This window comes from Aquarana catesbeiana, linkage group LG02 (assembly GCF_042186555.1).
Source record: "Aquarana catesbeiana isolate 2022-GZ linkage group LG02, ASM4218655v1, whole genome shotgun sequence".
In the NCBI taxonomy this organism is placed as follows: Eukaryota; Metazoa; Chordata; class Amphibia; order Anura; family Ranidae; genus Aquarana; species Aquarana catesbeiana.
This window is the reverse complement of record NC_133325.1, coordinates 359,375,473-359,390,345: the sequence shown is the minus strand read 5'-3', so window position 1 is coordinate 359,390,345 and position 14,873 is coordinate 359,375,473.

Here is a 14,873-nt window from a genome sequence, read left to right as displayed (position 1 = left end):
AACTTACATCTGATGAGTTTTTAATTGTGACTTCACCTTGTACTTATGTCAAGGTTAAAGGTCCATTATAATATCTGATTTCCTTTAACCAGAGAGGAAAGTAACATAAGAGTGTTGTAAAGCAGAATATAAAGCATGTTTTATACCAGTAAAGCCCTAATTGAGCACAACTTGAATGGACAGTTAGGTAGGTGCTTATATTACATAGTCTTGGTAAGTAATTAAGAAGAATTTTTGAGTATAGCCTCAAATATTAAAGCCTGACAAGGCATAAAAACAAGTACCATCATCCAGAAATTGTATAGAAGCAGGGGAAGGGAGGGGGGTGGGGAAAGTTGCTGAAGCTGTCCAACCAAAAGAAAAAGATTGTGGACTATCTCAGTACTAATAAACAGTGATAAAATTGAGGTAAAAAATATATATAGTTTATTACATATAAAAGACATACAACTGAGCAATCTCAATATAAAAACAGGATGAAGGAAACTTCATACAGTATATAAATACTTGTAGGCTTCCTAATGATTATCCGGTAATGGAATTTTCTCACAGATTAAACAATCCTCTACTAGTTTTGCATTCCATAGGCCGCTTCGTCAGAAGGAATAATCTGTAAGACACGTAATATATTTAGAACCAAAACCAGAAAAGTTTACGAAGACATGTTACAAAGCATACACCATCAGCAGTAGTACTGAGCAATCGCTTACCTGTAGATCCAAAGCCAATGACCCCTAATTGCCCAGAAAGAAGTTTTGGTAAGTAGATTGTACAAGATTGAGCAGATTGTAAGGTTGGTATTGAGCTTTAAAGTTTCTGGATTTTATATGTGTCAATAAACATTACATGCTACAAAGTAAATCTTGTATCGGTTATGGATCTCTTATTATAATTATTATATGTTATTTACAGTATGTTGTCAAGATTCCTCTTTTATTGAATTGTATTGTAACTGTACTGTCTGCCCTCATTTTGTATAGCGCTTCACAAACTGTTGGCACTATATAACTCCTGTATATTAATAATAATCATTTCTATATTATGTCGTGCTTTAAAGTAGGGTTTTCATATCTACATTGATAATAGAATATAACAGATAGCAAGTTACACGTTAGAGTATAAAAGATAATAATCTTTAGGGTTCCCAAAGTGTTACAAACCCACAGCAGTAAAATCACTGTGTATAAGCAGTAAAGCTTATTTGTTATACTCACTGTGGAACCTAAAGAGTTAATCCTCTGCATTGTGTAAAAAATGGCTGTTTTACCCTGTCTTCTCTGTTCCTCCCCTTCTTCCACAGTCCACAAACCATCTCCAGATAGAACAGAGGCTAGCTGGCAAGCTGTAAATGCTCAGTTTGGTGTGTATTGCTAGAGAGTTTTTTTTTCTTGGTAGAGTGCATGTGATCAGCACAGGGCCAATTAACACTGTCCAGACAAAGGGTCAGGGGTCCTGCAGCCTGATGGGACAGTCAGAGGAGAATGAAAACTCCTCCTACAAGCTTTAACCAGACACTGATAGAAGTCACAAGACTGCTATATACTGCTGATGAGAAAAGGTATTTATCAGTTTATATTTACTAAAATAATCGCATTTCCATGTTCTGTGTACTGTGGGAGACCAGATATAGTGAATGCAGGGTCCTGGGTTTAGTAACACTTTAAAGTAGTGTAGCGCTACCCCCAAAGGAGCAGCTTGAGTATATTTGATTCCGTACTCTGTCTCTCAACCGTAAGAACAGTCTCAGCCCCTTTGGCTTACCTGGCAATAATGTTAGTGCGAACACTACATTAAAAGGTCGCAAACTGTAATAAACACAGAAATTATCTTCACTGTGAAATTTCGTAGGAATGGAACAAACAGTAGCAGTATAACTGAATAATAGACAAATATATCTCAAGTAAATCAACTGTGTAATAATGACTGAAGGTTAAGAGCGCTAGAACTCAATAATGTTATCTGGCTGGCTCTAGGGGACTCTTCAGGGCGAATAACCCCAGAAGCAGAGGTAACTACACACAAATGACAAATTGTGGTATGAACAATAACACTTCAACAGGATAATCACCAGCCCTACTTAAGTCGGGGTCTATGAGTCCAGGCAGGAGGAGGGCAGAGGAATGACCCTTTCTTATGTCAGACCTCTCTCTTCCTGTCCCCCCGACACCACAGTCACAAAGCACCGCAAACACTGTACCTAGTTCAGTTCAATAATGTAACTCCTAAGTCAGATTACCCTGCTCATTTACCATATATCCTCAGCCCTGGGTGTATGTGCACCAGTGGCACCAGTGACTTTAATCCCCTGAGGGGAAATGGGTTGTAGTCCCTGGAAAGAAAGAAGGCCTTGAATCTTCAGCTAGCTACTTTAGTTGGTGCACTTAGGTGTCCTGTTTGGCAGAGTGAAAATGCAGTATGCTGGCAGGATCTGGGTAAGCAAGGCTGACACTGTTACTGCTTAGCAGGGTGTAAGTGTGACTCAGGTTCTACAGGTGTAGGCAAAGGAAATGCAAGGTTGTCTGCATGCAGTGTCTTTTGTTTGTATCCATAAGGTGGGCAAGTGCCCGCTCACCAATCCTGCGACCAAGGCCCAAAGGAGATGTCCCGGCAGGCAGGCTCTTCAGGTAGCCTGACTGGCTACCCCACAACCTGAACAGCCGTGACATCAGTGGGGATGCGCCTGGAGATGCAGCCGGGTCCCTCTCTGGTGGGATGTCTGTGATCTGCCGTAGATCTGTGGCAGGAAACAGCACACCAATCCTAGATGGCAGTACCTGTTCTCCTGCGTCCGGTCTTCCTCCCTGCCTCGTGGTCTCTCTCAGCTCCCAGGCAGCCTCTTGGAGTCCCTTTTTTTCTTCTCTCCCCTGGCCAGGCTGGGATGTGTAGTCTTGCCCCCATAGAATCACAATGGAGCCACCTGTGTTGGGGACTACATGTCCCAAGATCCGCTGCTGCAGTTATCCTGGCAGGTGATTGGCTCTCTCCCCCCCTGCCAATGAGAAAGCAAGGGAGGGAGCAAGGCAGGCGGCTGCTTGTGGGAGCGCCACTCGCACACAGCAAAATTTCAGTGAGGAGAGGGAGGGGGGGAGAATTCCCCTGCAGCTGCTGACAGGCTCACTCTCCCTCTGAGCCTGTCAGTGAGTGTTTGTTGGCAAGGCCGGCGGGAGGGGCAGGACTGTGGGCAGGCTAAGCGGCACCCGCTACAGTAGAAATATAAGCAGAACTTTTTTTTTCATTGTGGATAGAGTAAGGGAGGGTTATAACTTTTGTCAGATTTTTTACTGCAATCTGTGTCCCATTGCAGAGATTTTTCCTAACTTCCTGTCCCATAGCCAAACAGGAAGTGAGAGCAAATCCCTGCAAATCAAGGGAATTCCTTGGGGACCCCGGTTCACCAGAACTAGTCTCCCCATTGGAAGATTTCCCCTCTATTACTTTTCTGGGGACAACCATAAATTTGGGATTTTCTTTCACTTTCACTTTCAATGATGGTGGTAAACAGGACAAATAGAAAGGGTTGTATCTCCTTAATGAGGGAACAGAAATCCATAAAAACTGACAGGTGTTCTAATCCCTCTCCACTCTATTGCAAAACAAAAAAAATATTTTGCCTTTAGTTATACTTTAAGATCTGGTCATATCCAATATAGAATATATATGAAGTCATATCCGCTTACTAGCTGAAAATAGGCATACCTTGCACTTAGCTATATAGCTTGGTGCAGATTTAAAGATCAAAAGAAAATATGAGGGTTGCCATTTCTGATCTCTTTTGAAAGTGCTAGTTGCTTGGTTTTCCTCTTGGTTTAATACTTGAGGCTAGTGACCTAAAACAAGTATGCTGATGGGGACTTCTAACTTTTCCCTGACTTTTCTGATCACCATATTTATTGTGGCAACAAAACAGTTAGGCAACAAACCTTTTTAGGAAGGTGGTCAACAATGGCCTTGTATTTGTCTCATCATAAGGTTAAACTGTGCTTTGTGAAGTCAAATAAGTAAATATGCCTGATACATAGAGGCAATAGTAAATCAGTAGGATTAATTAATATATCACAACAAATAAGTGAAGTAGAGTGGACACAGGAGAGGACAGAAGAGATTCTAGCATGGATGCCATTGTAGAATGATTAAGGTCATAGATAACTAAATAAGAGGATTTTCTGGGAGTACTTGTTACATTCTGTATCAACTAACAGTCTGATAGACAGCAGAAACAATCTTAGAGTAACAAGGACTAGCTTTTTTGCGTTCTCATTCTTTTATGATGGGAAACCTATGTTGATTCACACATACACTATATTTCAAAAAGTATTGAAACACCTGCCTTTACATGCACATGAACTTTAATGGCATCCCAGTCTTAAGCATCGTACACACAATCGGATTTTCCGACAGGCTGTGATGACAGGCTGTCGGCGGAAAAAACGACCGTTTGTGCGCTCCATCGGACAATTGTCGGACTTTCCGCAGACAAATGTTGGCTGGCAGGCTTTAACATTTTCTGCGGACAAATGTTTGTTGTCGGATTTTCCGATCGTGTGTACACAAGTCCATCGGACAAAAGTCCAAAGTACAAACACGCATGCTCGGATGCAAGGACGAGCCAGAAGCGGTCGGTCTTGTAAACTAGGGTTCATAATGGAGAATTAACATTTGTGATGCGGCAAATTATGAAATCTCGAAATGCAGCGCACATTCTCTTCTTCTTTAATGGGATAATAATGAAGCTGCTTTGCTGATGATACTGATGAAGTTATTGCAAACAAATTTTCAAAGGCTTTTTTTTTCTAGTGATATCAAGAATAATATTATTATGCTTGTTATGTTTTTTTTGGTGTAAGTTACCACAACACCATTATCCCGTAGTTTTTAAGATCAAAGATACAACTATGTTGGTGTCCCTTGTTCATTTTACATGTATTTTTTAAATTGTAGCTGCCTACTCCCAAACTGTTATTTGAAGTAAAATACATAGCCAAGTATTATTCTACACAATGTTTTTATTGTGCATTAAAAAAGGAAAACAAATAAAATTAGACATGCTATCTGCCAATAGAACTTAACCAAAAAGTGCATTTTGTGCATCCAAAAATAAAGAAAATATACCAAATCAAATCATTATTCAACCAAAAAAATAAAATAAAAGCCTCATGCATGTGTCCTGCTTCTTAATATAGGGGGTCAGCAATTCCAAGAGTTGGTGAAAGCAGGGGTCCGTCATTCAGAGATAATTCCAAAAATCATCTGGATTATTCTCCTAGAGCTCCCGCAGCAAAGGCATATAACATAATTGGTCACGATTAATAAAACAACCAATTTTTGGTCCAAGAATCCTCCTCCTCCTGTTCCTGGACTGGACTTGGGTCAAAGCAATAACTCCAAGGCCAACAATAAATAACACGTTATCTCCGCCGATTCCGCAATATGGCTGGTTGATGTTCAGAAACAAAATGAAAGCGCGAATCAACACTCACCAAACTTATACTAACATGAAATTAGCAGAAGGAGCCCAAAGGGTGGCGCTAAAGAGCTGAAAAACCATGTAGTACGTCACTACGTTCGTGTTTGTTGGCCGACTATTCCTTGCCGTTTGTATGCAAGACAAGTTCCTGGCCAACGCCCTTTGGACAAAAGTCTGAGGTTTTGTCTGCGGAAAATACGATCGTGTGTACGAGGCTTTAGTCTGTAGGGTTTAATATTAAGTTGGCCCACCCTTTGCAGCTATAACAGCTTCAACTCTTCTGGGAAGGCTGTCCACAAGGTTTAGGAGTGTGTTTATGGGAATGTTTGACCATTCTTCCAGAAGCGCATTTGTGAGGTCAGGCACTGATATGGACGAGAAGGCCTGGCTTGCCATCTCCACCCTAATTTATCCAAAGGGTGTTCTATCAGGTTGAGATCAGGACTCTGTGCAGGCCAGTCAAGTTTCTTCACCCTAAACTGTCTCATCCATGTCTTAAGGAGTCAGCATACTAAGACATTTTAGACAATTTCATGCTCCCAACTTTGTGGGAACAGTTTGGGGATGGCCCCTTCCTGTTCCAACATGACTGCAAACCAGTGCACAAAGCAAAGTTCCATAAAGACATAAATGAGTTTGGGGTGGAGGAACTTGACTGACCTGCACAGAGTCCTAACCTCAACTCGATAGAACACCTTTGAGATGAATTAGAGTGGAGACTGCAAGCCAGGCCTACTCATCCACATCAGTGCCTGACCTCACAAATGTGCTTCAGGAAGAATGATCCAACATTCCAATAGACACAATCCTAAACCTTGTGGACAGCCTTCCCAGAAGAGTTGAAGCTGTTAAAGCTACAAAGGGTGGTCCAACTCAATATTGAACCCTACGGACTAAGATTGGGATGCCATTAAAGTTCATGTGCATGTAAAGGCAGGTGTCCCAAAACTTTTGGTAATATAGTGTATATTATCCAACAGCAAGTCTGCCTTTAAATACAAATGTATGTTGCATTTGTTTTACTTTACTGAAATTTTTATCATTTTGTTCACACAAATAGAGCTTTCTTTTGGTGGTATTTATGCACCACTTAATTTTGAATTTTTTGCGATATAAGTGAAAAAAGAGCAAATATTTTGAAAAAAAACCCAAAATTTTCTGTTTTAAAAGAAACAAAAAAAAAATCAAATTTTGTCGAAAATTTAGGCAAAAATGTATTCTGCTACATGTCTTTGGTAAAAAAAAATCCTGGTAAGTGTATGGTCATTGGTTTGTGTGAAAGTTACGCATTATTGAAAATTTATCAATCCTAATGCACTGATGGCCTATCTCATTTCTTGAGGCCCTAAAATGTCAGGACAGTACAAATACCCCCCAGATTACCTCTTTTTGTAAGAAAGACGGTCTGAGGTATTTAGTAAGAGGCATAGTGAATTTTTTTAAGTTGCAATTTTTTTCCCACAATGCTTTGGAAAATTAAGAAATATATATATATATATATATATATATTTTTTTTTTTTTTTTCATCACAAAATTGTCATATTTACAAGTTATTTCTCACACACGGTGCAGGCATAATTGCAATTACACCCCAAAATACATTCTGCTATTCATCCTGAGTATGGCAATACCCCATGTGTGAGACTTGGGTTATTGGCCACATACAGAGGCCCAACATCCAAGTAGCACCATCAGGCGTTCTAAAGACATAAATTACACATTTCATTTCCTAAATACCTAGTACATTTTTGAAGGCCCTGGAGCACCAGGACAATGGAATTACAACACAAAATGACCCCATGTTGGAAAGAAAACACCCCATTGTATATTCTATGAGGCATAATGAGTCTTTTGAACATGTCATTTCTTTCCAAACATTTTTGGAAAATGTGGAAAGAAAATGAAAACCTATTTGTTCCTCACAAAGTTGTCAATTTAGAAGATCTTTCTAACACATAGCATGTGCATAGCCAAAATTACACCCCAAAATACATTCTGCTACTCGTCCTGAGTATGGCGATACTCCATGTGTGAGACTTTTCGACAGTCTGGCCACATACAGAGGCCCAACATCCAAGTAGCACCATCAGGCGCTTTAAAGGCTTAAATTACACATTTCATTTCCTGTGTACCTATCATATTTTTGAAGACCCTGGAGCACCAGGACAATGGAATTACCCACAAAATGTCCTCATTTTGGAAAGAAAACTCCCCAATGTATATTCTATGAGGCATAATGAGTCTTTTGAACATGTCGTTTCTTTCCACAAGTTTTTGGAAAATGTAGAAAGAAAATGAAAACGTATTTTTTTCTCACAAAGTTGTCAATTTAGAAGATCTTTCTAACACATAGCATGTACATAGCCAAAATGACACCCCAAAATACATTCTGCTACTCGTTCTAAGTATGGCGATACCCCATGTGTGAGACTTTTCCACTACCTGGCTACATACATAGGCCCAACATGCAAGTAGCACCATCATGCTTCTAACACATAGCATGCACACACCAAGAATTACACCCCAAAATACATTCTGCTGAGCAAAGGGTAAAAAAAAAGGATCACCTGTGGTTTTAGCACGCAGGAATACCATTCCAGAGCAGTCAAAGCATTGGTCCAGACAGCCAAAGGAAATGTCCAGGAATTGTCCAGGCAGCAGACAGATATGGAAAAGAATGAACATGGTTCAGTACAGCCCATGGTTTAGCAGACAGTTCAGGTAACAGGCAGAGGCATGGCCAGTTCAGGTGGCAGGCAGAAGCATGGAAAGTTCAGGTGGCAGGTAAAGGCATAGCTAGTTCAGGTGGCAGGCAAAGGCATGGCCAGTTCAGGTAGCAGGCAGAGGCATGACCAGTTCAGGTGGCAGCAGGCAGCACTATAACATTTAGGCCTTGGTCAGGTAAGACCTGAGGACAGGGGTAGAGGCTTCTTCCCACCCAAATCTCTATGAAGCCTCCGAGTCTCCAGACCCTAATCCGATAAGACTATAAAACCCAGGGAAAAACGTTTTCTTCACTCTGAAAACCTTTTCTGGAGCCCCTCACATATGTGAGACCGCTGTGCTGTACAGTGGCAGGGCAAATAATCAGTTTAGGATGCAGGCAAAAAGCACGGTCATTTAACAGGCTGAGGTCAATTCACGTTGAAGGCAGAAACATGTTTGGCAGAGGCATATTCGTTAACAGTCCGGTTCATTCACAGAAATGGCAGATAGAAATCATCTTCACTTTACTAATAGTGTAGTGAAGTATGATAGCTCTGATAGCACTCTCTAATACAGAGGCCTGGCTGGGAGGGACATTGGGGACAGTAGTATCGGGTGTCACAGTGAATTCCTCTACTTGAACACACACAACATTTTTGGGGGGGTTTGCGACCTGTTTGGGTAAGAGGGAGGATTTCGGAAAAGTGCCTTTCATGGAGTCTGACTAATGTATCAGAGCAAATTAGTTGAGGGGCTTGGCCATGGGGATAGAGAAGGGCTGTGATAACGTCTTCATGGAATTTTAGATTAGGTTAGGAGGGAACTTTGGGTGCATTTAGAAAAAATAATATATGAGTTGAACAGGGCTAGTTGCATCAAATAAATGTCAACTTTCTTCTACCAAAACAGTGATCTCCTGGTGGCCAAGTAGTGCTGCATCAGCTGGTCGTTCATATCCACCACCCCCCCCCCCCCCCCCCCCATGTAAAGGTTATACTCATGCACATATTTTGGCTTGTGGACGGGGCCTCTTCTTCTCTGCAGTTCCACCAAGGTGTCATCATGCATTGTGGAAAGGATGTAGACATCTCTTCTTTTATCTCTCAGTGCTAGTACCTCTTCAGTCCGCATACTGGCCATTTCCCCCGTTTCAATTTCTTGGTGACCAATCTCTGTGGGAAGCCTCTTTTACGAGAGGAGGGGGTGGGGATTTTTGCTGAAGGGATACAATGGGGGAGGGAATTGCTTGCAGGGGGAATTATGCACTATCCTGACTCCTTCTCTGAGCTGGCCGCTCAGCTGTCGGCTAATTGCCAGCTCCTATCTCTCCACAGTGACTCATCTGTTGATGATATCCTGCTCATCAGTCCTGACTACGATGCTGGGCGCTCACAGGTGTCGCTTTCCTAACACTAAACCGCCTCTCCGCCAATCAGGTGCTTGGGTCTGTTACCTGTCACATGATTGGCTGAAATGACAGGCGCTGCTATTGGACGCCTATGAGAAGGAGAGGACGGGAGATGAGGAAGGCAGGAGACACACGAAGGTTGCTGTCACCCACTGCCCCACCAAGACAGAGTAAGTACCGGACAGACGGCAAGCAGGGGGGGGGTCACACTGGGGGTATTTAAGGGCACACTGGCAGCATTTAATGGGCACACTGGCAGCATATGATGGGTACACTGGCAGCATTTGATGGGCACACTAGCAGCATTTGATGGGCACACTAGCAGCATTTGATGGGAACTTTGGCAGCGTTTGGTACAGTGGCAGCGTTTGATGGGCACAGAGGCAGCATTTGGCACAGTGGCTGCGTTTGATGGGCACACTAGCAGCATATGATGGGCACACTGGCAGCATTTGATGGGCACACTGGCAGCATTTGATGGGCACATTGGCAGCGTTTGGCACAGTGGCAGCGTTTGATGGGCACAGAGGCAGCGTTTGGCATAGTGGCTGCGTTTGATGGGCACAGTGGCAGCGTTTGATGGCACAGTGGCTGCAATTGATAGCACAATGGCAGCATTTGAGGGCACAGTGGCAGCATTTGATGGCACAGTGGCAGCATTTGATAGCACAGTGGCAGCATTTGGGATGGGCACAGTGGCAGCATTTGGGCACAGTGGCAGCGTTTGATGGCACAGTTGCAATGTTTGATGGGCACAGTGGAAGCGTTTGATGGCACAGTGGCTGCAACTGCTTGCACAGTGGCAGCATTTGAGGGCACAGTGGCAGCATTTGATGGCACAGTGGCAGCGTTTGATGGGCACAGTGGCAGCGCTTGAGGGCACAGTAGCAGCGTTTGATGGCACAGTGGCTGCAATTGATGATTTTTTTTCAAAATTTTTTTGCGCCCCCCAAGAATTTTGAGCACCAGCCGCCACTGCCTTCAACCTGGTGCCATACCCCCTTGTGGCCGGGTTTACCCTTTGTCGGTCTTGGAGGATAAGGCCATGGAGGAGTATGTTGCAGACGCACTTTCTCAAGGTTTCATCCGCAAATCCTCGTCTCCTGCTGGTGCTGGTTTCTTCTTTGTGAAGAAGAAGAGTGGTGAACTGAGACCTTGTATAGATTATAGGGGTCTAAATCGTTTCACAATTAAGAATGCCTATCCGATTCCGTTGATTACGGAGTTATTTGACCTCCTCAAGGGAGCAACGGTTTTCACAAAGCTTGATTTGAGAGGGGCATACAATCTCGTGAGGATTAAGGAGGGCAACAAGTGGAAAACAGTGTTTAATACCAGAACAGCCCATTATGAGTACCTCATAATGCCTTTTGGCCTTTGTAACGCCCTGGCAGTTTTCCAGGAATTTATTAACAATTTCCTCCAAGATTTGTTGCAGTTATGTGTGGTAGTTTATCTCAACGATATCCTCATATTTTCCAAGTCCCTGGAAAGCCATGACACAGATGTCTGTCGTGTGCTACAGAAACTAAAAGAGAACAATCTCTATTGTAAATTGGAGAAGTGCGAATTCCATCGTGAACAAGTTAAATTCCTGGGCTATGTCATTTCCACTGCTGTTTTTTTGATGGACCCAGAGAAACTTTCGGCAGTCCTACAGTGTCCCCGACCCGTGGGTTTACGTCCTCTGCAGCATTTCCTGGGCTTTGCCAACTATTATCGGAAGTTTATTCGTAACTACTCGTCTCTGGTCAAGCCCCTGACTGATATGACCAGAAAGGACAGTAACCCACAGAGTTGGTCTTCGGAGTACATTGGTTTTCGGAGTCCATTAAGGCCTTTGAGAGTCTCAAGGCTGCCTTTGTTTCTGCTCCTGTGTTGGCACATCCTGATCCTACGTTACCTTTTATCCTTGAGGTTGATGCTTCTGAGACTTGTGTTGGCGTCCTTCTGTCTCAACGTCCTACCTCTGAGAGCGCTATGCATCCTTGTGGCTACCTTTCCAAGAAATTGTCACCTGCGGAGTGCAATTACGAGATTGGTGACAGAGAGCTGTTGGCGATCATTTTATCCCTGAAAGAATGGAGACATCTCCTTGAAGGTACCACTGTGCCAGTTCTCATTCTTACTGACTATAAGAATCTCACATTCTTGTCTGAGGCTAAATGCTTCCTTCCCAGAAGGGCACGATGGGCTCTTTTCTTGTCAAGTTTCAATTATATTGTCGCATTCTTACCCGGTACTAAGAATGTAAGGGCTGACGACTTTTGAATTGGCTACTACTGAAGAGGTTACAAAAATTTTCTCGGATGCCCACCTAACCAATTGTCCCTTGGATCCTGTTCCCTCACAACTACTACGGTCACCCTCTTCTTCTATCCTATGCTCCCTCACCCACATCTTCAATATCTCCCTCTCTAGTGGCATCTTCCCCTCCCCTCTAAAACATGCGCTGATCACTCCCATTCTTAAAAAGCCCTCACTGGACCCTTCCCGACCTGAACAACTTAAGACCCATCTCATTGCTCCCATTCACCTCTAAACTTCTAGAACGCTTAGTCTACAACCGTCTTAGCTCCTACCTCAGTGAAAATAACCTTTTTGACCCCTTACAGTCTGGCTTTCGCTTGCAGCACTCCACAGAAACTGCCTTACTAAAACTCACTAACGATTTACTAACTGCTAAAACCAACAGCCAGTACTCCATACTTCTACTACTTGACCTCTCTGCGGCCTTTGATACTGTTGACCACCCGCTCCTTCTCAATAAACTACATTCCCTTGGCCTCCGAGATTCTGCTCTATCCTGGTTCTCTGCCTATTTATCACAGCGCTCTTTCAGTGTCACCTACAACTCTGTCTCCTCCTCTCCATTGCCCCTTTCTGTGGGGTCCCCCAAGGCTCCGTTCTTGAACCCCTTCTCTTCTCTATCTACACCTCCTCCCTTGGTCACTTAATAACCGCCCACGGCTTCCAATACCACTTATACGCTGATGACACCCAAATCTATCTGTCTACTCCTCACCTCACTCCTTCAGTCTCCTCTCGCATTACTAACTTACTAATTGACATATCAGCATTGATGTCGCACCACTTCCTTAAACTAAATCTCTCTAAAACTGAGCTATTAATATTCCCCCCCACCCGTGCCCCCCTCCATGACTTTTCCATCAAAATGAACAATGCAACCATCAGTCCCTCCCCTCACGCCAGGGTACTAGGTGTAATCCTAGACATTGACTTGTCATTTCAGCCTCAAATCCAATCGTTGTCAAAAGTTTGTAGAATTCACCTCTGTAACATCTCTAAAATTCGCCCCTTTTTAACAAATGAAACCACCAAGCTCCTCATTCACTCCCTTGTTATCTCTCGCCTTGACTATTGCAACTCCCTTCTCATTGGCCTACCTCTCTATAGGCTATCCCCTCTTCAGTCTATCATGAATGCTGCTGCCAGACTTATCCACCTTACCAACCGCTCAGTGTCTGCCAACCCTCTACTCCAATCCCTACACTGGCTCCCAATCACCCAGCGAATTAAATTCAAAATACTAACCACAACATCCAAAGCCATTCACAACTCTGCCCCGAGCTACATCACTAATCTTGTCTCCAAATCACCCAAATCGACCTCTCCGCTCTTCTCAAGATCTCCTGCTTTCAAGCTCTCTCATCTCCTCCTCCCATGCCATGTCTCCAACTAATCTCCTATCACTTCCACCAGCTCATTCCCCACAGTTACAACCTTTTGTACCACCTGCCCCACCCTATTAGATTGTAAGCTCTTCTGAGCAGGGCCCTCTTAATCCTCTTGTATTTTATTGTATTATAACTGTATTGCCTCCCTTTTATATTGTAAAGCGCTGCGTAAACTGTTGGCGCTATATAAATCCTGTAGAATAATAATAATAATTCATACGTTGCCATATTTCTGACCATCATAACAACTGGTCAGACCTATTACCGTGGGCAGAGTTTGCTCAAAGCAGTGCCTTGAATTTTGCTTCCCGATTGTCCGCGTTTGTGGCGAATTATTGTTTTCAACCTTCCATGTTGCCTGACTCGTTTGTTCCGCACAGTATTCCTGCGTTAGAAGAGCATCTTCCATGGTCTTCGCTCTACTTGGGCACAAGTCCAGGAGGCTTTGCATCATGCTAATGATAGGTACAGACTCCATGCTGACCGCAGATGCCTCTCTCATCTCGCAACCTCCGACTTTGTGTTCCCTCACTGAAGTTCGCACCTCAGTTTATTGGGCCTTTCCTTACTCTTCGCACCAGTGTCTTACGCATTAGACCTTCCTTCTAATATGTGTATTTCGAATGTATTTCATGTTTCCTTATTAAAACCTTTGGTCTGCAACCGCTTTACCACCTCGGTGCCATGTCCTCACCCTGTACAGGTTGAGAACCATGAGGAGTATGAAGTACAGTCCATTGTTGACTCCCGTAGGTTCCGTGGGCGCATACAGTACCTGGTGCATTGGAAAAGGGTATGGTCCAGAGGAACGCTCTTGGGTCTCATCCTCGGACGTACATGCCCTTGTCCTCCTCTGTGATTTCCATAGTCATTTTCCCCTCAAGCCTGGCTGTCCTCCAGGGGGAGGGGTCATTGAGGAGGGGGTACTGTCAAGGCTAGGTTCAGCCCTTCCTTCTCTGAGCTGGCCGCTCAGCTGTCGGCTACTTGCCAGCTCCCATCTCTCTCCACAGTTACCCAGCTGTTGATGATCCTGCTCGTCAGTCCTGCCTACTTAAGCTGTCCAGTCCAGAGGAGCTCTGCCTTCGCCTTGGTCACATCACAAGAAACTATCTCCTGCATTCCTGTTTAAAGACTGGCGTTGCTGACATCCCTTCTGGCTCCAGAACCTGCTTGCTGTTCTACTACTTTGATCCCTGACTTCTGCTTGGCTGACTCTCCATTCCGGTTACTGAACTTTGGCTATGTTTTGACTACATTTGTTCTTTTTACTTTTATTATTAAACCAGTGTGATTTAACTGTACTTCTGTCTCGATCTGATTTCATGGTTTCTGACACTCACCCAGTATTAAAAAAACAGTTGAAATATGTTTACTGTATTAATGAAACACAAGATACATATATATCAACTTTGTCAGTTAGTAGGAAACACTCCTGCACACACCGCTATTTTATCTATACTTATCAAAAAAAGACAATATATTGATGTAAAGTTCCCTTGATTATAAATGAACACAAATATTAACCCAATCACAGAAACCTACGTGAACAGGTTAACAGGAGGGTAGACAACTGACACTATATCTTATGTGTCAGATT